This window comes from Nicotiana tomentosiformis, chromosome 9 (genome assembly GCF_000390325.3).
Source record: "Nicotiana tomentosiformis chromosome 9, ASM39032v3, whole genome shotgun sequence".
NCBI classification, from domain to species: Eukaryota; Viridiplantae; Streptophyta; class Magnoliopsida; order Solanales; family Solanaceae; genus Nicotiana; species Nicotiana tomentosiformis.
The window spans coordinates 94582643-94608445 of record NC_090820.1 but is presented as its reverse complement, the minus strand read 5'-3'; positions in this window follow the sequence as shown (position 1 = coordinate 94608445).

Below are 25803 nucleotides of genomic sequence, written 5' to 3'. Positions count from 1 at the left end.
GGACTCGATTACGATACATAAGAAAAACGAACTCTGGAAAGGATTTCTCAACCCACGTGACTAATTAGACAACTGAAAAGGTGTCATGAACCTTCCTCAGAAAATGGGACACAAACACACAAAATAGAATATAGGGGACTGTACTGAACATCACATTGTTGCGGCATGCAACCCGATCCACACATGATACTGTTGCGGCGTGCAACCCGATCCAAACAACATACCCGTGGCGGCGTGCCACCCGATCCATATGGAAAGAATCTATAAAAAAAATACTTACCGAGCTAGAATGCTCATTACTACAAAATATCCGAATATCGGACACAAGCACGTTCAGTGCATAATATCATCCCTGGAAGGACCGACAGCGCCATACGCTACAAAACTCAAGCACAACTAAGGTGCGATATATGATCTGAATCTCGAGAGCCTTCCTGCTCACATAACACTATTGCTATGCGGAACCTCATCACATAAGAAATTTATCAAGCCGTTTCATAACTCACACGGCACAATATAGTATTACATGAAATAATCAACGACGAAATGATATCCAACATCCGAATACTACTCCATAGGGAGCTTTTATGCTGAAATGAACACATCCGGCCTGATATAGAGCCCGTATTCATATTTAAATCCATCCACATACCTCAAGCCGATTCTGATCGCACCGTACTAGGCTAATAACCTTTCAAGGATCCATAATACCCTTTTTCCCATAACACACAAGAATAGCCATCATAATCGGAACAAACTTCCACAGTCCACAACCAAATGAACCAAGCACCCTCCAAGCATAAATTCTCGAATCAACAATTTTTTTATTACCAAAATCTTCATAATTGGTTTCAATATTCACTCAATCAAGTGACTACATGTCACTCTTACACAATCTTTCCGCGAGACACGCTCCCACGACCTTCCGCACCAGGTAACAAGTCTGCACATCCATGCTACTGGTTACACTAATGCTGTAAAGCATATCAAGAATCCACAAATCAATATACAAGGTCTCTTACACCTGACATCGACCTTAGATGATGCCAAAAACAATACCATCTTACTTAAACATCTAAATCCCTTTCCTGCTCATCTGAGCTCATAACATCCTTGTCAACACCGAACCGAAATCTTAAATCCTCAACTTTCGAATCCCATGCTACTTAATACACTTAACTACGCCAATGCGCAGGAGTACAAGAATTCCATCATAACTCCCGAACCACTAATAGGGTAAACACTTCATCATATAGAAACCTTCTTCTTAACTCATTTGAAGAGAACCATTGCAACACGTGACTGAATTCCCATATCCGTAGAAAATATCGGCCTCAAGTAGTGGTCTAAACCACCATAACTCTTCTGGGATCCCTCTACACATAACATGTCATAATACTTGAATTCCTCCAAATAAAATCAATTACGGCGGCCGTCAAGCCTCGCACGTACCGCGGCAATTCACATGCATAATTCAATGCGTTGAAGGAACTGGTCATTGCCACCATCATGTCAATTCAACTATTGTTAGCCGACCCATCTTTTATTAATTTACTCTCAACTTGCCTTAGAAATGATAATAGCTCCATTCATTACATCACGAACTCAAATCTACACTCATCCCAAGTGACCTTTTTTCACAAGACCACGCTATTTCAAAACCCACTAATTATCTCATATCCCTTCTTGTGCGCACTTTTTATATCTTCAACTGGTACACCCATTCTGATATTTTTTTATGAATCCGAAATTATTTTCTTCCGATTCTCTAATGCTACACCACAACCTGAAGATAACGCAGAGTACTCCAAGCCCCATTTTATAATCTGATGTAAAAGCTCGATACTCAACCATACTATAGACTCGAGATCCTTAGACACCACACTTTAAATTTTTGAATCCACTAGGACCGTTATTGAGAGTCACTTGCTCTGACTTATTCCCATACATGATCAACTCCAAGGCCTTGCTAGCACATGGACACTTTCTCAAGGAAACACCCGACTATCTCACTCTCCCTGTGCATTACATCTACACGAAGCATAAACTTTGAGTCTTCCCACAAACCTGAATATGGATTGATAAGGCCAAATATGGCACACATTCCCCAAATCCTTTGCTCAAATTACCAGCGATGTTTTCTTTCCTTAGTCGCAATGACCCACCAATACACCGATAACCATAAATCACACAAGTTGACACTACACAATCCAATCATAGACAATGCGTCTCTCCCACTTAACTTGAAGCTACAAATTACAAAATTCTGGAATCCACCGAGATTCTTTCTTCATCGTCGGCATGATCCTGCACACGCAACTTTCCAAATTTCTCGAAATTCTTCTATTAACCTTTAATAAACACTCCGAACCACTAGCCATATTTACATATTAAATCTCTTACCGGGTAGCCAGTAAAATTCTTCACATAAGCTTCGTCAACACCACGCAACCGCTAACCTGCTCACATGAGATAAGCCACATGTGGAAATTACATGCTAACATATTCCAAAGCCGCTGCATTGGGTGCAATTACTACGAAGTCAGTAGATCACCCTGAGTCCGAGCTCATTCACCAGCTGCACCAGTCCGTTCACTCCTCATGGCCGTCAACTAGAGGTGCGACAATACATTACAATCCAAAGTCATGTTGTATCATTCTTCATATCAAGCAACTCCCTCTTGTTGTATCCAATCTTCCTCAATATAGCAGTTAATATTACAACTTAAGTCCATAGACCTAGTCACTGTCCATTTTACATCTCAAATCACTCCAAACATTCCTCAAGATATGTAATCATCCTACCACGTAACCCATGTGTTACCTTTCCACTCTCCCACTTTGGTCAACCATCTCCTTTAAGCAACTACTCTGCCTTTGTTTTCTTACACTTGGAATTTTCGGAACCTAACCACCGCAAGGCACCTTCCACACGTCCTTCCTCATCCTTCGATGCCCAGTTGTTGCCTAAACTCAAAATCTGTCTCTGTAGCACTTGAACCAATAGATCGTTACCAGCTTTAAATCTTTCTGACGATCATCCTTCTCGAGACATCAATACTAGAAATGCTTCTTCGATCCTGAATCACTTCACACCGCGATCTCTAATGTCTGCTTTCTCTATACCAATTCCTAACACCCGGTCGTGAAGGCGAGTTGAAGAAAATCATAACACTGGCGAACCTTAACGCATTTTACAAGGCGATGACACCACATCAAAATTGAGAACTCTACCACACTCAAAAATATCAAGCTTCGTTACTCCATCAACCCCAAATCTAAACATTCATAGTCCGATTTCCTTTTCTCCGCTGGAATTAAAACATGGAACCTCTGAATCATGTACTGAGAAAACCTTCTTTCAAGTCGTTTACTGCCCCGACACATAGACAAACATTTTTTTTCCATTTCATAAACACTATGCAATAACAACGCACGAATCTTCATAACAATCAATGCCAAATCTCAAAACCTTAAGTAGTACTGATACGTAATTTGAAATGACAGAGCGGCCTTTCGTAAGGTGATGACAATAGCCCAATTAATTACATAAGGAGAAGTATCCTGTAGTACCATTAAAAATTTCCTCGATCCCTAATTTATAACAAGCGCTTCACATCGCATAAGATTGAGTAGGAAGGAAATGAAGGCATAAGCATCAAAGGAATCGAATCACACGATGAGGAATCAAAAAGGAAAGTATTCCTAACAGCCTTGTAGCCTCTCGAAGATAAGTACAGACGTCTCCGTACCGATACGAAAGACTCTACTAGACTTGCTCATGACTTGTGAGAATTACGTGAACCTAGTGCTCTGATACCATGTTGTCACGACGCAATTTCGCCTATAGGTCGTGATGGCGTCGGACACCGCTGTCAGACAAGCCAACAATAAATACTAAATAAATTCTCATTTTAATATTTTTGAAGTCATAGTTATTCTAAAATGCTCATACGCCACCAATAAATTGGTATCTACAATTACAATCCCAATTACAATCAAAATATGACTCAAAAATATTTATCAATATCCATTTACGGCTCTTAAGTTGGCTACAAGCCTCAAGCTCAAATCGTCTAATAGGTTCACTTACTAGCACATTCAGCTCCACTCTTATCATTCAATACCCATTTGAAGTCATCAATGATACTACATAAATTCTCCAACACCGCCAAATTACTATTCATCGTCTTCCTTAACCAACATTTCCAAACATTCAATTTGGTGATTACTTAGTTGAATACTTCCAACTAAGCTAGAAAATGATTCCATAGATTCATTGCATCCTTTAATTTTATTTCTAAGAACACTATTTATTTTTTCCTCATTTTCTCAAGAACACTACTCATACCATGAACTAAAGTTTATGAAATCAATTATCCAACCATAACAACTTGAAACAACTATTAGAATTACTCTCACCGACTCATAAGAAATGAGCTTGAAGCATTAGTATTACCTTTTTGAAGCTTTTCCTTGAAATTCCAATATTTGGGAAATTTGGTGTTCTTGAACAACTTGAAAGATTTCTAGGGATTTCAAAGATTGAAGGATGTTAATACTAGTGTTAATAGGATGTTATTAACTTAAAATATCCAAAACAAATCATCTTGTATTCTTAAGTAGTCCCCAAGGAATCCCTAGCTCAAGAAAATCACCAAAAATGGCTGCTGCCCGTGACTGCCTTATAAAGGCATAGTGCTTCAGCGAGTTGTACCTTGCGCTGTGCAGGTTGTACCTTGTATTACAAGTTTTGCCCTGTTGGACACCGTTTACTAAAACGTCCATAAGTCCTTGTAGAAATATCCAAATGACAAACGGTTAAAAGCGTTAGAAACTAGACTCGAAGATCTTTCATTTGATAGGTTGTCCACCATATAACACCTATATATATATATATATATATATAGAGGCATGCTCGTCTAAAGTTAGGTTTTTGTATGTACTTATTTGGAACTTTAGTCTATCATGTAATTTCCAACTTGATTAAGACTTAGGGCTCTCCTTAGACCCTACATCACTTATAATATGACTCGTTCACTTATTAACATATGAATCTGCTAGAACCTTAAAATTCTGATTCCGGAGTCGTTTTCTCAATGTGTTGACCGAAGTCAAATTTGCCCTTTTAAGGCTAACTTAAGGAACCAAGTGTTACGATTTCAACCCAAACACTTTCAAATCCCGAACCAACCATCCCCGCAAGTCATAAATCATTAAAAATACATTCGGAGAGTTTTATTTAGGGGAACAGAGTTCTAAAAGTCGAAACGACCGATTGGGTCTTTACAGTTTTAGAAGTGGGTGATTTTGAACTTTTGACCCTGCTTGCCTCATGGAGTTCAAAAATGTTTTGCACATTAATTTTTGACTTTTGGCCTTGAAGGTTTTCCCTTGGGATAAGCAGGGGTCAAAAATCAAAGACCACCTGTTTCTAAGGTCATCGAGTGTAAGTTTTTTTGGGGGGGGGGGGGGGGGAATAGTAATAGCCTAATTTATAACTGCTAATTGGAATTGATCACATTTTCAAAAATAATCGAAATTTAGTTATTTTTTCATGTAAAAAGAAAATCTGAACAAAAACACCCTTAAAATCAGAAAAAATTCCAGCATAATAAGTTGGAGTTCGATTTTTTTACATAAGAGATTTCAACATAATATGTTGTAGTTCCAACATAATATACTGGAAGTTTATACGCAGGAGCTCCAAAATCCAACATATTATGTTGGAGCTTTTTGTGTTTCGGTTATAGTATTTCTGTCCAGCATATTAGTAGTTATTTATCATTGACTTTGCAAATGCTGACTATTTTTTAATAAAATTTTTACCTTCCTATACTACATTTGAAACTCATTTACCCTCTACAATCAAGTTTTAACTTAATTACATGGGCATATATAATTTCCCAATTATATATAAATTAGTATTAGTGAGTATCCCTTTATATTAGAAATTGTATAGGGAATCAATTATTTTCCCATCCCTGCTTGTTCTCTCTCTCTCTCTCTCTCTCTCTCTCTCTCTCTCTCTCTCTCTCTCTCGTCTCTCTTGCTCTCTCCCCATCTCTCTCTCTTTCTCTCTTTCTCTTTTCTTTCCTCAATTTTTCTTCCTTCGTTTTTCTCTGCTTTTTATCCTCTTTTTTTATCAATGAATTTTAGTTGTTTTAATATAGAGTTTTAACTAAGCAATTTCCTTTCATGTCGCACAATTGGTGTTTGAATTGAAATTATCAATCAATAAATTATGAAGGTATTTAATTCTCCACCATTAATAGCTATTAAAAAGTTTCAAAGCATTGATTTTGAATTTGGGTTTTAAAAATTATTGTTTGTTTGGATTGGGTATTGTTGCAAATAATTGGAAATATTGTTTGGAGTTTATATCTCAATTTTGAGGGTGTTTGGTAAAAATTAGACTTGATTTTGGCTGAATTTCAAATTGAATTTCAGAAGAAGAAGAAGAAGAAGAAGAAGAAGAAGAAGAAGAAGAAGAAGAAGAAGAAGAACACATGACATACAATATACTTACGAAATTATAAATTGTATTCTGTTGTAATTAAATTTTTTTAACTGAAAGTTGAAAAATAGTTGTATAATGTATGAATCGTCATATGAAATTTGTATTTAAGTTATAAATACTATCTTTTTACATAATGTTGTTGATATGTATCAAAATTATTTTAAGAGAGGAAGTTCTGATTGGAATTTCAGAGAGGAAGAAGAACACACCACTTATAAAATATATACAAATCATATACAAAATACATACAAAAGACATATCGTGTGAAAATTATATTTAAGTTGTATGATATTGTAGTTGTATTTAACTGGGTAGAAATAATATATGAAAGTTGTAAATAAGTTGTATGAAATTTGTTTTTACTATGTATGTTTGTGATGACCCAAAATGTCATCTTTCAATTCAATAATTAATTTTATATTCTAAGACCTAGAAAAGCACTATTTATCATTCCTCGACTTGCGTGCACATTCCATAAAATTTTTCGAAAAGTTTTCAGGTGAAGAAAGGATTAAAATGTGAATTAGAGCTTTAAAACTCAACTTAGTTGACTTTGTTCAACATTTTGAGCAAACGGACTCAGATTATTATTTTGATAGTTCCGGTAGGTTCATATCGTGATTTGGGACTTAGGCGTATGCCCGGAATCAAATTTCGAGGTCCCTAGCCCGAGATATAGAATTTTGATGAAAAATTAAAAGTTAAAGTTCAAATAGTGACCGGATGTCAAATTATGTGCAAACGACCTCGGAATAAAATTTTGATGATTCCAGCAGCTCCGTATGGTAATTTTGGACTTAGAAGCGTGATCGAAATTTTATTTGGAAGTCCGTAGTAGAAGTAGGCTTGAAATGCCAAAAGTTAAATTTTTGGGAAGTTTGACCGGGGGGTTGACTTTTTGATATCGAGGTCGGAATCCGATTCTGAAAATTGAAATAGGTCTATTAGATCATTTATGACTTGTGTGCAAAATTTGAAGTCATTACGAATTGATTTGATGTGTTTCGGCACAAGATATAGAATTTGAAAGTTCAAAGTTCATAGATTTTGATTTGAGGTGCGATTCGTCATTTTGATTTTGTTTGATGTGGTTTGAAGCCTCGACTAAGTTCGTATTGTATTTTGGGATATGTTGGAATAATTGGTTAAGGTCCCAATGGTCTCGGGTGAATTTCGGAAGGTAAACGAAATAGGTTTCGGACAAAGAGGGTTGCTGGAAATTTCTGTTGCAGAAATTTCGTTAGAAATTTCTGGTACGTGGAGCCAACTTTGGAAGCTTATATCTCTTAATCCATAAGGAATCGAAAGAGTTTCAAAACATGATAGTTGTAGTCGTTTGATTCTAGTTTCCATAAAGTTAAACAATTTATTATTTGGACATTTGTACAGAAAGTTATGATGGATTGAATGAAGGCTGGTAGAGCAGTTTCGCCAGAAATTTCTGATGCGTGGAGCCGACTTCGGAAGCTTATATATTGCAATTCATAAGGAATCGAAAATTTTCAAAATATAAAAGATGTAGTCGTTTGATTCTATTTTCCAGAAAGTTAAACCATTTATCATTTGGACATTTGTACATAAAGTTATGATCGATTGAAGGAAGGCTGGTACAAGCAAGTTCCGGTGGACTTTTAGTGACGGAAAATAGACTTTTAGTGACAGATGGGCAGAAACTTAAGGACCATTTTCATTTCATTTTGAATTTTTGGAGCACGGTTCTAGGGCGATTTTTGGGTGATTTTTACGGGAAAACATTGGGGTAAGTGTTCCCTATCCTATATTGATTATATTTTATGATTCCATATTCATTTACATTATGAATCAGTGAATTTATGGAAGAAAAATCAAGATTTTTACAAAATCTTCCAAAAACAAAAATTTAAGATTTAAAGGTCGAGTTGTTATCGAAATTTGGTAAAATTGGTATGGGTGGACTCGTAATTGAATGGGTTGTCGGATTTTGTAAGTTTCGCCAGATTCTGAGATGTGGGCCACATAGGCAAATTTTGTGCTAATTTCGGATTTTATTGAAAAATATAATATTTTCTTATGAAATTGATTACTATATTTTTTGTTGACTGTATCGAATTAATTATGACTAGATACGAGTCGATCGAAGTTGGAAAATCGAGGAAAAAGCATAATACTTGGTTAAATTGGAGCAAATCGAGGTAAGTGACTTGTCTAACCTTGTGTGGGAGAAATTTCCCCCTAGGATTGATAATTGTAATGTGTGAAAAGTCATGTACACGAGGTGACGAGTGTGTACATGGGCTAAATGTAAAAGATTATATTTTAAATTGTGTAGATCACTGTTGGGTATTAATTAAATTATTTTATTTTGTTATATTCTTCATTATTGATTTAATGTTTATATTTTAAATTTGCTTGACATTTTTCTACTAATTGTTTTATCTGTTTAGTTGGAACTTGGTTTCTTTTATTCTGTGCATTATTTGAAGGTTGATTTTTTTAAAATTAAATATTATTAATATGAAGTATTTGACATTTTTAAACTTGATATTGAAGAAACGTATTAAAGATTTTGAAATATTATTTTCCTGAATTATTTACTACTGAATATTTTTGTAAGATTTCCGTACTCATTGTGATGGAGTAGTGAGCTCTTTATTGTGGAAAAATATTATTGCTGAATTATTTTGACATGAGTCGTTAGCTCTTTATTGTGAAAAAATATTATTGTTGAATTATTTTGACATGAGCTGTGAGCTCTTTATTGTGGAAAAATATTATTATTGAATTATTTTGACATGATCCATGAGCTCTTTATTGTGGAAAAATATTATTGTTGAATTATTTTGGCAAGTTAAATTATTTGAGCACTTGAGGTGCAAATTGTGATATATTGTGATATTGATACGTATGCAGTGGTATAAGATCTGAGTATTGAAACGCATGCGGTGAGATAAGGGTGGCTTGATACGCGTGGCTAGTAGGGGTAACTATTAGAAGTCAGGCGGTGTGATAAGGATGGCTAAAACGCGGGATGCTATTTCGAAAAAAATATTTTCTTTAAAATAAATTGTGAAGGCTCCCGCGGTGAGATAAGGAAATGAGATATTGTGAATTTATTTATGATTTGGGACTATGAGACGGTACCTTGGGAGTGCCCTTGTTGATATTGATTTATGGCCGCAGTTGCCTTTGATTATTTTTGTGATTTTCTTAAAGTTGAAAAGAATTATGTTTTGTTTTCACGAGGTACTTATTTGCCATTATTTGATGTAATTAAATGTGACATGCTACTTGATTAATTTCCAATATCATTTTATCTTATAATATTGTTTAAATATTTTATCATGCCATTAGTTATTCTCCAGTAAGGCCTGACCTGACCTCGTCACTACTCTACCGAGGTTAGGCTTGGCACTTACTGGGTACCGCTGTGGTATACTCATACTACGCTTCTGTAAATTATTTTGTGCAGATCCAGATACATCTTATCAGACCACGCATCAGTAAACTAGTTGTACGAGGAGATTTCGAGGTATATCTGCCAGCGTCCGCAGACTCCGGAGTCCCCCTCTATCTTACTATATTGTCTTCCTTATTTTCTTTAGACTATGATGTATAGAGACATAGAGAATAAATTCTTAGAAGCTTGTGACTTATTTCTACCGGGTTTTGGGAGTTGAAATTGTTTGAATTGTAGTTTATTTATTTCAGATATTTATTTTTATTCCGCATTGATAGGCTTACCTAGTCTTAGAGACTAGGTGCCATCACGACATCCTACAGAGGGAATTTGGGGTCGTGACAATGTTGTTGTAGATATTCAATTTTGCATTAAATTTGTACGAGATTTATTTTTAATTTATAATTTGATGTATCATACCTTTTTTTTCTCAATTGATTTATTAAGGAAAGAAAAATAGAGAATAAATTCCAAATCAACTCATGTGCACTGATTTATATTTGTTTGAACTGAAAAACTTGAATATTGATGGAAACTGAATAATTTGGACAGAAATATTTCGAGTTTCACATTAAAAGCGCCATCGTCGCATTTCGGAGAAACAAAGTTTTATGTGAGATTTGGATTTTGTGCGAGAAATTAACTGGGTAGCATAGATTCTTGTTGGAAATACCAATACAAAGTTGAATCCGAAGTTTGGCGGCGATTGAATTTAATTTGAAATCTGTTAAAACTTAGAATCTGCTCAATTATACTTTTTGATTCAATTGCAATTGGTGTTGTATTTTTATAATGTTGTTAAGAAATTATTCAGTAAAGCAATCGTAGAGATGGAAACAACGATAAATTTTGGCGACGATTCCATTCAAAGTTGTTATATTATTGTAGAGTATCTTTTTTCTTTTTTATAACTGAAGTTTTGTTTGTTATGGCTTAAAATAGGTAATACACAACTGGAAGGAGTCTTATTAAAAGAAGAGTAAAGAGAAATTAGGAAAAATATGTAACTAAATTCCCTAATTTAAGGCACTAATAATGAATTATATATAATTTGTAAGTAATTCTTGTTTAGGGCGGGTAATATACCAGATTAGGACAATTTTAGTAAATAAGTTTCAAATATTGTATAGGAAGGAAAAAATCCCCTTTTCAATTGTAAATCCAAAAAAGGCTAGCCCATGCTATTTGTATATTTTTGAAGGGATTTTTTCCTTCCAATACAATATTTAAAACTTATTTATCAAAATTATCCTAATTTTGTATATTACCCGCCCTAAAAAAGGATTGCTTACAAATTATATACAATCCATTATTAGTGCCTTAAATTAGGAGATTTAGTTATATCATTTTCTTATTTTCTCTCCACTCCTCTTTCAATAAGGATATTAGCGACTGAGACGGTACTGAGCCAGCATTTTCTGTTCCAAATTCATTTGTCACGACCCAAAATCCCACCTCAGACGTCGTGATGGCACTTAGTCTCTAAGACTAGGTAAGCCGATTACAATTTTATTTGAAGCCCCTTTTTTTAAACATATAATTTAATACAAGTGTCAAAACCAAAAGCGGAAACAAATATAACAACCTCCCAAGACTGGTAATACTGAGTCAAGATCTCTAACTGAATACATGCAATGGTCTCAAGGATCGAATATACAATACTGCTCGAATAAGAGTTGACAATACAATAAAATGGAAAGACTCCAAGGGACTGCGACGACTAAGCAGCTCTACCTTGAATCCTTGCGATCAACACACTAGCTCTTTCCGAGTCCGATATCTCAAATACCTGGCTCTGCATAAAAATGTGTAGAAGTGTAGTATGAGTACACCACAATCGTTACCCAGTAAGTATCAAGACTAACCTCGGTGGAGTAGTGACGACGTACAGTCAAGACACTCACTAGTCATTTAACCTGTGCAATATAGTAATATACAAGGATAATAGAAAATAAATAGCAGTGACGGCAACAAAGATCAATCAGAGATATGAACAACAAGGCAATAAGAACATCATAAATATTGCTCAAACGAATAAGGAACACAAGTACAAATAATTAATCAAGTCCTTCAAATATATGCCTTTCAAATGTAAGACCTTCAAATATAAATCTTTCACATATAAGTTTTTCAAATAAAAATCTTTTGAATATAATTATTTCAAATAAATATCTTTCGAATATACTTCCTTCAAATAAATATCCTTCGAGTATAATTCTTTCAAATAAAAGTCACTCTGTGACATCTCATTTCATAATCATAGAACACGGGTCTTAGTCCACTTTCATATTTTTACGGCACCTTGTGCCCATATCTCTATTACAACCGTACGGACAACTCACGTACCAAAATATCAATATATATAAGATCCGCAGGATCAATTTATTTTCAATAAAGTAAGTTTACAATTTTTAAACCAAGTAAGAAATCAACAAAGAAATGAGTTTATTTTTGAACTCGTTTGGGTGAAGAAAATGACATTTCAATTAAAATGAAACATCTGATAGCTACTGATTTGGATGTAAAATTTATTAAATTAAAACATAATAGCAATTTCTTTTATTCAAAACAACTCAAATCTTGAAAACCAGAAACACAAATCCTCAGAGTCTCGTACGAAGAGCCAAAGCCAACATAATACAACAAAGAATACAAAACACATAATAAAATCAAATAATACATCACGGAAGAACACAAGAATTTACATATCACGGAAAAATAAAATAACCAAAGGCAAGTGCAGCCATAGAGAAATATCAAAAAAGGGCACTCCCGAGGTACCGCCTCGTAGTCCCAAATTATAAATAAATTTCAACAAAGGGCACTCCCGAGGTACCGTCTCGCAGTCCCAAATCATAAATATATTTCAATCTTTCCTTATATCACCGCAAGAGCCTTCACATTTACTTTTTAAAAATCATTTTTTCCGAAATTGCATCCTGTGTTTTAGCCCACCTTATCACACCGCATGACTTCTAATAGTTCCCCTACTAGCCACGCGTATCAAGCCCACCTTATCTGTGATAACCCAAATACCTAACCAGTGGTGATGACGCCTATCGTGGAACTAGGCAAGTCGACATTCTCAATATGCTTTCAATATATAACAGAAGTGAGCTAAAGCAATTAAACTAACTGAAGGTTTACATAATAACGGGGTAAAAACCCAAAACACAAATGCGGAATGATAGCCCGACATCGGGGTGTTACTAAGTTATGAGCATCTAACAACCAATCTATAAAACCGAGTCTACTACAGTCTATGCCAAATGCCAATATAAGAGAAAAAAGATAATAAGAAAGGAGAAACAAGGACTGCGGACATCGGCAACTACCTCGTAAGTCTCCGATAATCAGCCTGCGCACGAACTCAATGACCACTAGAACCGTACACACCTGGATCTGCACATGAAGTGCAGTGTGTAGCATGAGTACAACCAACTCAGCAAGTAATAAAATTAAATAAGGAACTGAGAAGCAATGACGAACTATAAAAATACAGATCATTTCAAAAGTTTTCAGTAAAGAGTGAACATGTTTTCAAATTCGGTGGTATAAGTCAAATCAGTTCGAGCTCAAGTAAAACAGATATGAATATTCCAGAAATTTCACAACAACAACAGATAACAACTAAGTGCAACAAAAAATAAAAGCAATTACAGCCTCTCAAGGCAGCAGTCACTCAACTCATCTCAACAGCTCATACTTTCGGCTCTCAGCCCTCAATACACACTCTCAATAGGTACCTACGCTCACTGGGGGTGTACAGACTCCGGAAGGGCTCCTTCAGCCCAAGCGCTATATTGTTGCGGCATGCAACCCGATCCAATATTGTTGCGACATGCAACCTGATCCAATATTGTTGCGGTGTGCAACCCGATCCACTGTTATTGCGGCGTGCAACCCGATCCCTATATATATATATATATATATATATATATATATATATATATAGCCCGAAGGCTTGTTGTGGCGTGCAACCCGATCCATATACCTCATAGCTCGTAGCTCAGCACTGAGGCCCTATCTTAGTCACTAACCTCTCCAGCCCCTCGGCTCACAGAATATCATAATAATTAGCCCAAACAGAGAATACAACAAGTATAAACAAGAAATGAGAGGGAACAGAGATATAACACACCAGTAAGACTGTGACTGAGTACAAGACAACAATTAGCAATCAATTCAACAAGTATACGACCACTGCGGGTCCCAACAGTGATATCATATGGCATAAGCATGATTTCTAACATGAAAGGCAATTAATTGCTCAAAGACAAGGAAAAACAAGTAATAACAATCGCTATTCGACTTTACAGTCTCACGGGACGGACCAAGTCACAATCACTCACGGTGCACGCTCACAAGCCCGTCACCTAGCATGTGTGTCACCTCTAAATATTCACATCATACCAATTTTTCGGGGTTTCATACCCTCAAAACCAGATTTAAGACTGTTACTTACCTCAACCGCACAAAAATCCTACTCTGAAATGTCTTTGCCTCTCGAATCGGCCTCAAAATGTCCCAAATCTAGCCACAAATAGTACGAGATAATCAATAATTGTTAAAAGGATCAATTCTACAATAAAACTACTAAAATATAGCCCAAAATCGGCTCAACCCGGCCCGCCGGGCCCATGTCTCGAAACCCGACGAAAGTCACAACACCCGAAATCCCATTCACTCACGAGTCTAACCATACTAAATTTATCAAAATCCGACCTCAATTGCCCCTCCAAAACCCCCCAATTCACTCTCCAATTCTCAAGCCCTAATCTCCCAAATCTCAACTCAAACACTCACCAACTAGGTGTAAAATCAATGGGGAAATACCATTATTGAAGATAAATAGGCACAAGGAACTTACCTCGGTGATTACTCCGAAATCTCTCTCAAAATCCCCAAAATCCGAGCTAAAAAATGATGAAAATGGTGAAAAATCTCGAAGTGTTATATTTATAGGTTCTGCCCAGACTTCTCGCACATGCGGCTCCATTTCCGCATCTGCGGGCAAAGCCCTGCTTCTGCGGAAAAATCCCTAAATACTGCCTCCGTTCCTGCGATCAAGTGACCGTATCTACGCTCTTCGCGGGTGCGGGAACTACATTGCACCTGCAGTCCAAACTCGCACCTGCGCCCCTAAATCCGCTTATGCGACCATCGCAGGTGTGGGAATTCCATTGCACCTGCGTCCTCTGCCCAGATCCTCCTTAGCCGCATTTGTGGCTCCTCCTTCGCTTTTGCGGGCTTGCACCTGCGGTTCCCACTCCGCAGGTGCGGTTACACTAGTAGTAATACCTTCAGCTGCAATTGCTCAACTCTCATCAAGCTGTTAACCACCTGAAATCACCCCGAAACCTCCGGGACCTCAACCAATCATACCAACAAGTCATATAACCCCATGCGAACTTAGTCGAACCTTCCAATCACTAAAGACAACATCAAAACACCAATTACACCCGGATTCAAGCCTAAAGAACTTCTAAACTTTTAAATTTCACAAACGACGCTAAAACCTACCAAACCACGTCCGATTGACCTCAAATGTTTTACGCACAAGACAAAAACGACACCATGACCCTATTCTAACTTCCAGAAATCCAATCCGACCCCGATATCAAAATTTCCACTACCGGCCAAAATCGCCAAAATTCCAACTTTCACCAATTCAATCCTAATTCTACTACGGATCTCCAAATCACATTCCGGACGCGCTCCGAAGTTCAAAATCACCTAACGTAGCTAGCATAACCATAAAAATTCAAATCCGAGGACGTTTTCCCACAAGTCGACATCCGATCGACTTTTCCAACTTAAGCTTCTAATTAAGAGACTAAGTGTCTCAATTCACTCCAAAACCACTCCGAACCCGAACCAACCAACCCAATAAGACATAATATAGCTGTAAAGCATAAAAGAAGCAGAAATGGGGGATACAAGGCTATAACTCTCGAAACGACTGGTCGGATCGTTACATTATCTCACCGCATGCGTTTTAACATTCTGACCTTATATCAACGCTTGCGCATCAATATCACAATATTTCACACATCGCACCTATAGTGCCCAAATATCACAACATAACATAACTTGCATCTCAAGTGCTCAAATATCACAACATATTATAAATTGCACCTCACAAAGGAGTCTCGCCGGGCGTCTCTGGTGGGCACAAAGGAGACTGGTGGTGGAATGAAGTGGTCCAAGGTAAAGTAGAAGCAAAGAAGGTGGCTTACCTGAAGTTAGTTGAGAGCATAGGTGAGGAGGAGAGGCGAGTGTGCATGGAGAGGTATAAAGCATCTAGGAATGAGGCTAAGCTGGCGGTCACAGAGGCTAAGACTACGGCTTATGGTCGTATGTACGTGGAATTGGGTAAAAAAGGCGGGGAGAAGAAGTTATTCCGGCTGGCCAAGTTGAGAGAGAGGAAGGATCGGGATTTGGACCAAGTGAGATGCATCAAGGACGAAGATGGTAGAGTATTGATGGAAGATGCCCAGATTAAGAGGAGATGGCAGACTTACTTTCATAAACTTTTGAATGAAGAACGGGATCGGGATATTATGCTAGGCGAATTGGAGCATTCTGAGAGTCACCGTGACTTTGGGTACTGCAGGCGTATCGAGGTTGAGGAGGTCATGGTAGCTATGCGTAAGATAATTAGGGGTAGAGCGACCGGGCCAGACGAGATTCCGGTGGAATTTTGGAAGTGTATGGGGAGAGCAGGTTTGGAGTGGTTGACTAGGTTATTTAATATTATTTTTAAGGGGAAGAGGATGCCGGATGAGTGAAGGTGGAGTACGGTGGTTCCATTGTATAAGAACAAAGGTGATATCCAGTATTGTAACAATTATAGGGGTATCAAATTACCGAGTCATACCATGAAAGTGTGGGAAAGGGTGGTTGAAGCAAGGATGAGGATGACAGTGTCTGTATCCGACAACCAGTTCAGGTTCATACGGGTCGTTCGACTACAGAAGCTATACACCTTGTTAGAAGGTTGGTGGAACGATACAGAAAGAGGAAGAAGGATCTGCACATGGTGTTTATTGACCTAGAGAAAGCGTATGACAAGGTTCCTAGAGAAATTCTCTGGAGATGCCTAGAGGCAAAAGGTGTGTCGGTTCCGTACATTATGGCGATTAAGGACATGTATGATGGGGCTAAAACTCGGGTTAGGACAGTAGGAGGTGACTCTAAGCATTTTTCGATTGAAATGGGGTTACACCAAGGCTCTGCGCTCAGTCCGTTCTTATTCGCCCTGGTGATGGACGCGTTAACACACCATATTCAAGGGGATGTGCCATGGTGCATGCTATTCGCCGATGACAGAGTTCTGATTGATGAGTCGCGAGTCGGTGTTAACGAGAGGCTAGAGGTTTGGAGACAGGCTCTTGAGTCTAAGGGTTTCAAGCTGAGCAGGATAAAGACGGAATACCTGGAGTGTAAGTTCAACGCTGAGCTAGGGGAAGTAGGCGTGGATGTAAGGTTTGATTCGCAGGTCATCCCGAGAAGAGGCAGCTTCAAGTACCTTGGTTTAGTTATCCAGGGGGGAGGGGAGATCGAGAGGATGTCACACACCGTATTGGGATAGGATGGATGAAGTGGAGGTTAGCATCTGGAGTCCTGTGTGACAAGAGAGTGCCACCGATACTCAAAGGTAAGTTTTATAAAGCGGTGGTTAGACCGGCCATGTTGTATGGGGCTGAGTGTTGGCCCATTAAGAACTCACATATCCAGAAGATGAAAGTAGCAGAAATGAGGATGTTGCGGTGGATGTGCGGGCACACTAAGATAGATAAGATTAGGAATGATAATATTCGGGAGAAGGTGCATGTGGCTCCCATTGATGACAAGATGCGGGAAGCGAGACTTAGATGGTTCGGACATGCTCAGAGGAAAAGCCTATATGCTCCGGTACGGAGGTGTGAGCAGCTGGTTGTGGAGGGCACGGGAAGAGGTAGAGGGCGGACTAAGAAGTATTGGGGAGAGGTGATCAGGCAGGATATGGCGAGACTCCAGATTTTTGAGGACATGACACTAGATAGGAAGATGTGGAAGTCGAGTATTACGGTTGTAGGTTAGGAGGTAGTTGAGTCGTGCCTTACTTCATACCATTGTTGTGATGACCCAAAATGTCATCTTTAAATTTAATGATTAATTATGTGATCTAAGTACTATTTACCATTACTCGACTTAAGTGTGCAGTCCGTAAAAAATTTTCGGAAAGTTTTCAGGTGAAAAATGAATTTAAATGTGAATTACAGCTTTAAAACTCAATTGAGTTGACTTTGGTCAACAGTTTGAGCAAACAGACTCAGATCAGTGTTTTGACAATTTTGGTAGGTCTGTATCATGATTTGGGACTTAGGCGTATGCCTGGAATCAAATTCCGAGGTCCCTAGCCAGAGATATGGAATTTTGATGAAAAATTAAAAGTTTAAGTTCAAATAGTGACCGGATGTCAAATTATATGCAAACGACCCCAGAATAGAATTTTGATGATTTCAACAGCTCCGTATGGTGATTTTGGACTTAGGAGCGTGATCGGAATTTTATTTGGAAGTCCGTAATAGAATTAGGCTTGAAATGCCGAAAGTTGAATTTTTGGAAAGTTTGACCGAGGGGTTGACTTTTTGATATCGGGGTCGAAATCTGATTCTGAAAATTTTCATAACTCATTTATGTCATTTATGACTTGTGTACAAAATTTGAGGTCAATCGGAATTGATTTGATATGTTTCGGCGCAAAATATAGAAGTTGGAAGATTTGAAAACTCATAATTCGATTCGATGCGCGATTCGTAATTTCGGCGTTGTTTGGCATGGTTTGAAGCCTCAACTAAGTTCATATTGTATTTTGGGACATGTTGGTATATTTGGTTAAGGTACCGAGGGCCTCGGGTGGATTTCGGAAGGTTAACAGAATGAATTTCGGACAAAAAGGAACTGCTGGAATTTTTCTGCTGCAGAAGCTGTTTTTGGACAGCAACCGGTGCAATCGCAGAGCTGACTTTGGAAGCTTATATCTCGAAATCTATAAGGAATCTGAATATTTTCAAAATATGAAAGTTGTAGCCCTTTGATTCTAGTTTCCAGAATGATAAACCATTTATCATTCAGACATTTATACAAAATGTTATGATTGATTGACTGAAGCTGCTACTGCAGATATTTGCTACAGCAGTGTGCATCGCCAGAAATTTCTGCTGCACAAGGCTGATTTTGGGAGCTTATATCTCGCAATTCATAAGGAATCAGAAAATGTGCAAAACATGAAAGTTGTAGTTGTATGATTATAGGTTCCAAAAAGTTAAACTAAGCATTATTTGGACTTTTGTACAGAAAGTTAGGATGGATTGAATGAAGGTTGGTAGAGCAGTTTTGCCAGAAATTTCGCCAGAAATTCTGATGCATGCAGCCGACTTTGGGAGCTTATATCTTGCAATGCATAAGGAATCAGAATAATTGCAAAACACGAAAGTTGTAGTCGGTGGATTCAGTTTCCAGAAAGTTAAACCATTTATCATTTGGACATTTATACATAAAGTTATGATCAATTGAAGTAAGACTGGTAGAGCTATTTCTGGTAGACTTTTAGTAACGAAAAATGGACTTTTAGTGACGGATTGGCAGAAACTTAAGGACCAAAAATGCTCATTTCATTCATTTCGTTTTGGATTTTTGGAGCACTGTTCTTGGGCGATTTTCACGGGAAAACATTGGGGTAAGTGTTCCTTATCCTATATTGATTATATTTCATGATTCCATACTCATTTACATCATGAATCCGTGAATTTATGGAAGAAAAATCAAGATTTTTGCAAAATCTTCCAGAAACGAAAATTTAAGATTTGGAGGTCGAGTTGTTATCGGATTTTGGTAAAATTGGTATGGGTGGACTCGTAATTGAATGGGTTGTCGGATTTTATAAGTTTCATCGGATTCCGAGATGTGGGCCCCACGGGCAAATTTTGAGCTAATTTCGGATTTTAATGAAAATGTAATATTTTCTTATGAAATTGATTACTATAATTTTTGTTGACTGTATCGAATTAATTATGACTAGATACGAGTCGATCGGAGTCAGAAAATCGAGGAAAATGCATAATACTTGGTTAAATTGGAGCAAGTCGAGGTAAGTGACTTGTCTAACCTTGTGTGAGGGAAATTTCCCCTAGAATTAGTATTGATGTGATTATTGAAATGTGTTGAAAGTCGTGTGCACGAGGTGACGAGTGTGTACACGGGTTAATTTGTGAAAGATTATATTTTTAAATTGTGTAGATCACTGTTGCGCATTTATTAAATTATTTTATCTTGTTATATTCTTCATCATTGATCTGAGATATATACTTCAAATTTGTTTGATCTTTTCTTACTAATTGTTTTACCTGTTTAGTTGAAACTTGGTTTCTTTTATTCTGTGCATTATTTGAAGGTTGATTTTCTTTAAATTAAATATTATTAATATGAAGTATTTGACATTTTTAAACTTGATATTGAAGCAACGTAGTAAAGATTTTGAAATATTATTTTCCTCAATTATTTACTCCTGAATATTTTTATACTCATTGTGAGGGAGCTGTGAGCTCTTTATTATGGAAGAATATTATTGATGAATTATTTTGACATGAGCTGTGAGCTCTTTATTGTGGAAAACTATTATTGATGATTTATTTTGGCATGAGCCGTGAGCTCTTTATTGTGGCAAACTATTATTGATGATTTATTTTGGCATGAGCCGTGAGCTCTTTATTGTGGAAAAATATTGTTGTTGAATTACTTTGGCAAGTTAAATTATTTGAGCACTTGAGGTGCAAATTGTGATATATTGTGATATTGATACGCATGCGGTGGTATAAGGTCTGGGTGTTGAAACGCATGCGGTGAGATAAGGGTGGCTTGATACGCGTGGCTAGTAAGGGAACTACTAGAAGTCATGCGGTGTGATAAGGGCGGCTAAAACGCGGGATGCTATTTCGGGAAAAATGTTTTCTTTAAATAAATTGTGAAGGCTCCCGCGGTAATATAAGGAAATGAGATATTGTGAATTTATTTATGATTTGGGAGTACGAGGCGGTATCTCGGGAGTGCCCTTGTTGATATTGATTTATGGTCGTAGTTGCCTTTGATTATTATTGTGATTTTCATAAAGTTGAAGGAAATTCTGTTTTGATTCCACGAGATATTATTTGTAATTATTTGATGTCATTAAATGTGACATACTATTTGATTCATTTCCAATGTTATTTTATTTTACTACATTGATAAATATTTTATCATGCCATTATTATATTTTAGTAGGGCCTCACCTGATCTCGTCACTACTCTACCGAGGTTAGGCTTGGCACTTACTGGGTACCGCTGTGGTGTACTCATACTACGCTTCTGCACATCTTTTTGTGCAGATCCAGGTACATTTTACCAGCCTAGACGTCATTGAGTTACCTGCGCACGGAGACTTCAAGGTATATCTGCCAGCGTCCGCAGACTCCGGAGTCCCCTTCTATCATTTTATGTTGCTTCCTTATATTTTATCTAGACCTTGACATATAGAGACATTGAGAATAAATTCTTAGAAGCTTGTGACTTATTTCTACCGGGTTTTGGGAGTTAAAATTGTTTGAATTGTAGTTTATTTATTTAAGATATTTATTATTATTCTGCATTGATAGGCTTACCTAGTCTTAGAGACTAGGTGCCATCACGACATCCTACGGAGGGAATTTGGGGTCGTGACAAGTTGGTATCAGAGCACTAGGTTCATAGGTGTCATGAGTCACAAGCAGGTTTAGTAGAGTCTTGTTGATCGGTACGGAGACATCTGTACTTATCTTCGAGAGGCTATGGAACTGTTAGGAAATATTCACTTCTTTGACTCCTTATCGTGCGGCATTGATTTAGCTTGAAAGATATATCATATATTCCTTTGTATCCACTCGTGTATGACATTGCGCACTCAATATCAGTTGTGTGTCGAGGGTTCGTGATGTCGCAGATGGACTATGAGGGAGCTAGAGATGCTCAAACATTGTCTTAACGTGTGGTTCCGACTGAAGATGTGGGCGTATTGAGAGATCACCTAGTGAATCATGTGCGGGGTGCAACGGACATTGGCGTCTGGTTCATTTATACGAGCTGTGAAGGTTATTATTGTGGATCTTCGGACGTTGTGACCTATGACTTCACGTCGTCCACTATCAATGGGTAGATTGCGGGGCCATGTATTATATAAGTTTTGGCCTGAAATGTATATATGTGGTACTGAAAGGTTCCCTAAAATTTACACATGTTTAAGACCTGAGATTTTGTGGAGGATAAGGTTAGGACTTGCGGTATGTACGCCTCCTTAATAATCCTATACTTCAATACCAAAGGAGTTATAGAAACAACTCTAAATTTGTAGAAGGTCTACTCAGCGTGGACGTCACTGTTGCGGATTTTGGGGTGCTTCGGAGTAAGTACACTTGTTGACGAGAGTCTGGACTATGTGGTTCATAACAAGATTTGTCTGTATGGAGCTCTACTTTTGTGATCGTTGTGTATAAATAGGGGTAAGGGTTACCCCAAAGAAGAATCAAAGAGTATGTTAAAAAATGGGTGAGCTCAACAGTGTTGAGTCAGCATAACAAAAGAAGAAATTCGCCTTGGGAGAGATAATTCTCCACCGGTGTTCGTGGCAAGCCTATGAAGAGAGCAGACCAGCCAATGCAACACCGCCCACTTGGCTCAGTTCTCAGAAACATTTTTGAAAGAGTTTGTTTTCTGGACTCTCCGTAATACGTGGCGCATAGGGTTTGAACGGTTGGGTCATGTCACCATTGACGATTTCATAATATGCCATCAAGTTCAATAAGTTAGCCCGTCATACTCCTACTTTGCTTCCTACACCCAGAGGGCGAGTCCATAGACTCATTAAAGAACTCAATTATGATCATAAAATTTTGTACGACTCGGGAGCTACAAGCTGATACTTCATTTCTGCTAGTTGTACAAATTGCCAAGATATTAGAATGTGTTCGGGGTGAAAAAAAAGAAAAAAAAAAGAAGGGAAACTAAGGAGACCAAGAGGTCTCAAGGTTCTGGGGGATTCGATGGATTCTACTCTGCAAGTATAAATCATTATGGAGGGGGCTCGGGCAGTCGGCCAGCCGAGTCCGCACATTGGATTACTCGGGGTGCTCCAGTAAGTTCTTTTAATGCACCACCGACATGAGTTCCTACAATGGTTATTCCAGTTATCTGCACAGACTCAATATGATCAGCCTAACCCCCAAAAGGGTTGTTATGAATACGGTGATACTAGGCACATCATGAGAAAATTGTCCCAAACTTGGGAGAGACATATTTCATCAAAGCACTCAGGCTACGTGCCCCATTGCAGTTACTACACCACCCACACGACCAGTTAAGGGTGGAGGACAGATGAGTAAAAGGCGTCCTAGAGGTGGAGACCCAGTCGTTGATATAATTATTTTACGGTATGGCAGAGGTCGCTACATCAGATGGTGTCGTTACAGGTACAACCTCAATTTAATATAAAGGAATAATTTCCTTAAGTTAATTCGGTTCTCAATATCGAAACGAGTCTTCCTATTGTGCTCCACTTATGAGTGAGCTTCATAATTCTATAATTTACTTATGTGTTTACCCCTGTTGGGAGATTTTATGGAGATAACTACGCCTATCATTTTGTGTTGGTCACTAATAAGAGCTGCGGGGCTAAATGTGGCTTTCTGTTACTCATTTCGGTAAATTTTGATGTAAATTTCGAATAATTAATTATAAATTGTGAATTATATGCCTTACCGGTATGGGGTTCATTATGTGTTGTGATTTGGTGTAACCGGAATTATTTAAAAGGAGAAAATGGAAATTTTCAATTGGCACAATGTGCATATTACTTGTGATTCAGAACCGAGGACAAGATCCTCGCATTTTAATATAAACTGATATGTTTAAACCGGGCTACGAGCTGCGGTGGAAGTTATATAAGGACGAGATCCTTGTGAGGAAAATTCTTATGTTTAAGTTCTCTCTTGTGAATTTTAACTTGTACTATAGTACTAATAGGGAGTCATGCCTGTTAGGCTTATTTGAAAATTCTATATGAAATTCTCTGTGCATACTTGCCAATTTTGTGTTGTAATTATTGAGTTTTAACCTACGAGGTAGGTTCCCTCCTAGGTGACGTTAAAGGTGACTCGTTAATTCGGGTAAATAATTATGAGGTCTTCATGTCTCGTATCTCGTTATCATTATTGTGAAGGTTTAAAACGAGATTTTTGTTAACATGAAGCTAATTGACATTTTTGTAATTGATTATGAACAACTATTAAGACAAGATTGACCCAGAAGGGTGCTCCGTTCATATGGGCCGAGGAATGTAAGGAGAGGTTCCAAAAGTTCAAGACAACTTTGACTACAACCCTAATGTTGGTATTACCTACAGGTTCAGGATCTTATATTGTGTATTGTGATGCGTCGCGTATTGACCTCGGCGCAGTGTTGATGCAAGACGGTAGGGTGATTGCCTACGCATCCAGACAGTTAAAGGTTCATAAGAAGAATTATTCGGTCCACGACCTTGAGTTAGCAGCTATTGTTCGTGCCTTGAAGAGTTTGGCTCCATTATTTGTACGGTGTCCATTGTGAGGTCTACACCGATCACCGAAATCTACAATATCTGTTTAAACAGAAGGATCTTAATTTGCGGCATCGAAGATGGTTGGAGTTGCTTAAGGATTATGATATCACCATTCTTTATCATCGGCCAATGTGGTGGCCGATGCCTTGAGTCGTAAGGCGGAGAGTTTAGGCAGCTTAGCATATTTACCGGTAGCAGAGAGGCCTTTGGCCTTGGATGTTCAGGCCTTGGCCAACCAGTTTGTCAGTTTGGATATTTCCGAGCCGAGTCGAGTTTTGGCTTGTGTGATTTCTCAGTCTTCTCTTTATGATCGTATCAGGGAATGTCAGTATGATGACCCCCATCTACTTGTCCTTAAGGACACAGTTCAATACGACGATACCAAGGAAGTCACTATTGAAGATGAAGATGTATTGCGGATGTAGGGCAAACTATGTGTGCCAAATATAAATGGTTTTCGTGAATTGATTCTCTAGGAGGCTCACAGTTTGCGGTACTCCATACATTCGGGTGCTGCGAAGATGTAGCAAGACTTGAGACAACACTATTGGTGGAGGCGGATGAAGAAAGACATAATGAAATATGTAGCTCGGTGTCTAAATTGTCAACAAGTGAAATATGAGCATTAATGACCGAGTGGATTGCTTAAGAAGTTAATGATTCTAGAATGGAAATGGGAGAGGATCACTATGGATTTCGTTGTTGGGCTCCCACGGACTCAGAGGAAGTTCAATGCAGCTTGGATGATTGTGGATAGATTGACCAAGTCAGCTCATTGCAATCCTATGATGACTACCTACTCTTCCGAGCAGTTGGCTCGAATCTATATTCGCGAGATTGTCCGATTTCACGGCATATCGGTATCTATCATCTCTGACCGGGTTATGCAGTTTACATCATGGTTCTAGAGGGCAGTACAATGTGAGTTGGGTACTCGGGTAGAGTTCAGTACAACATTTCACTCTCAGACGGACGAGCAGTTCGAATGCACTATTCAGATACTGAAGGATATGCTTCGTGCGTGTGTGATAGATTTTGGGGGTGCTTGGGATCAGTTCTTACCACTTGTGGAGTTTGCTTACAACAACAGTTACCAGTCAAGCATCCAGATGGCTCCGTATGAGGCCTTGTATGGTAGGCGGTGCCGGTCTCCAGTGGGTTGGTTCGAACCAGGCGAGGCTAGACTTTTAGGTACAT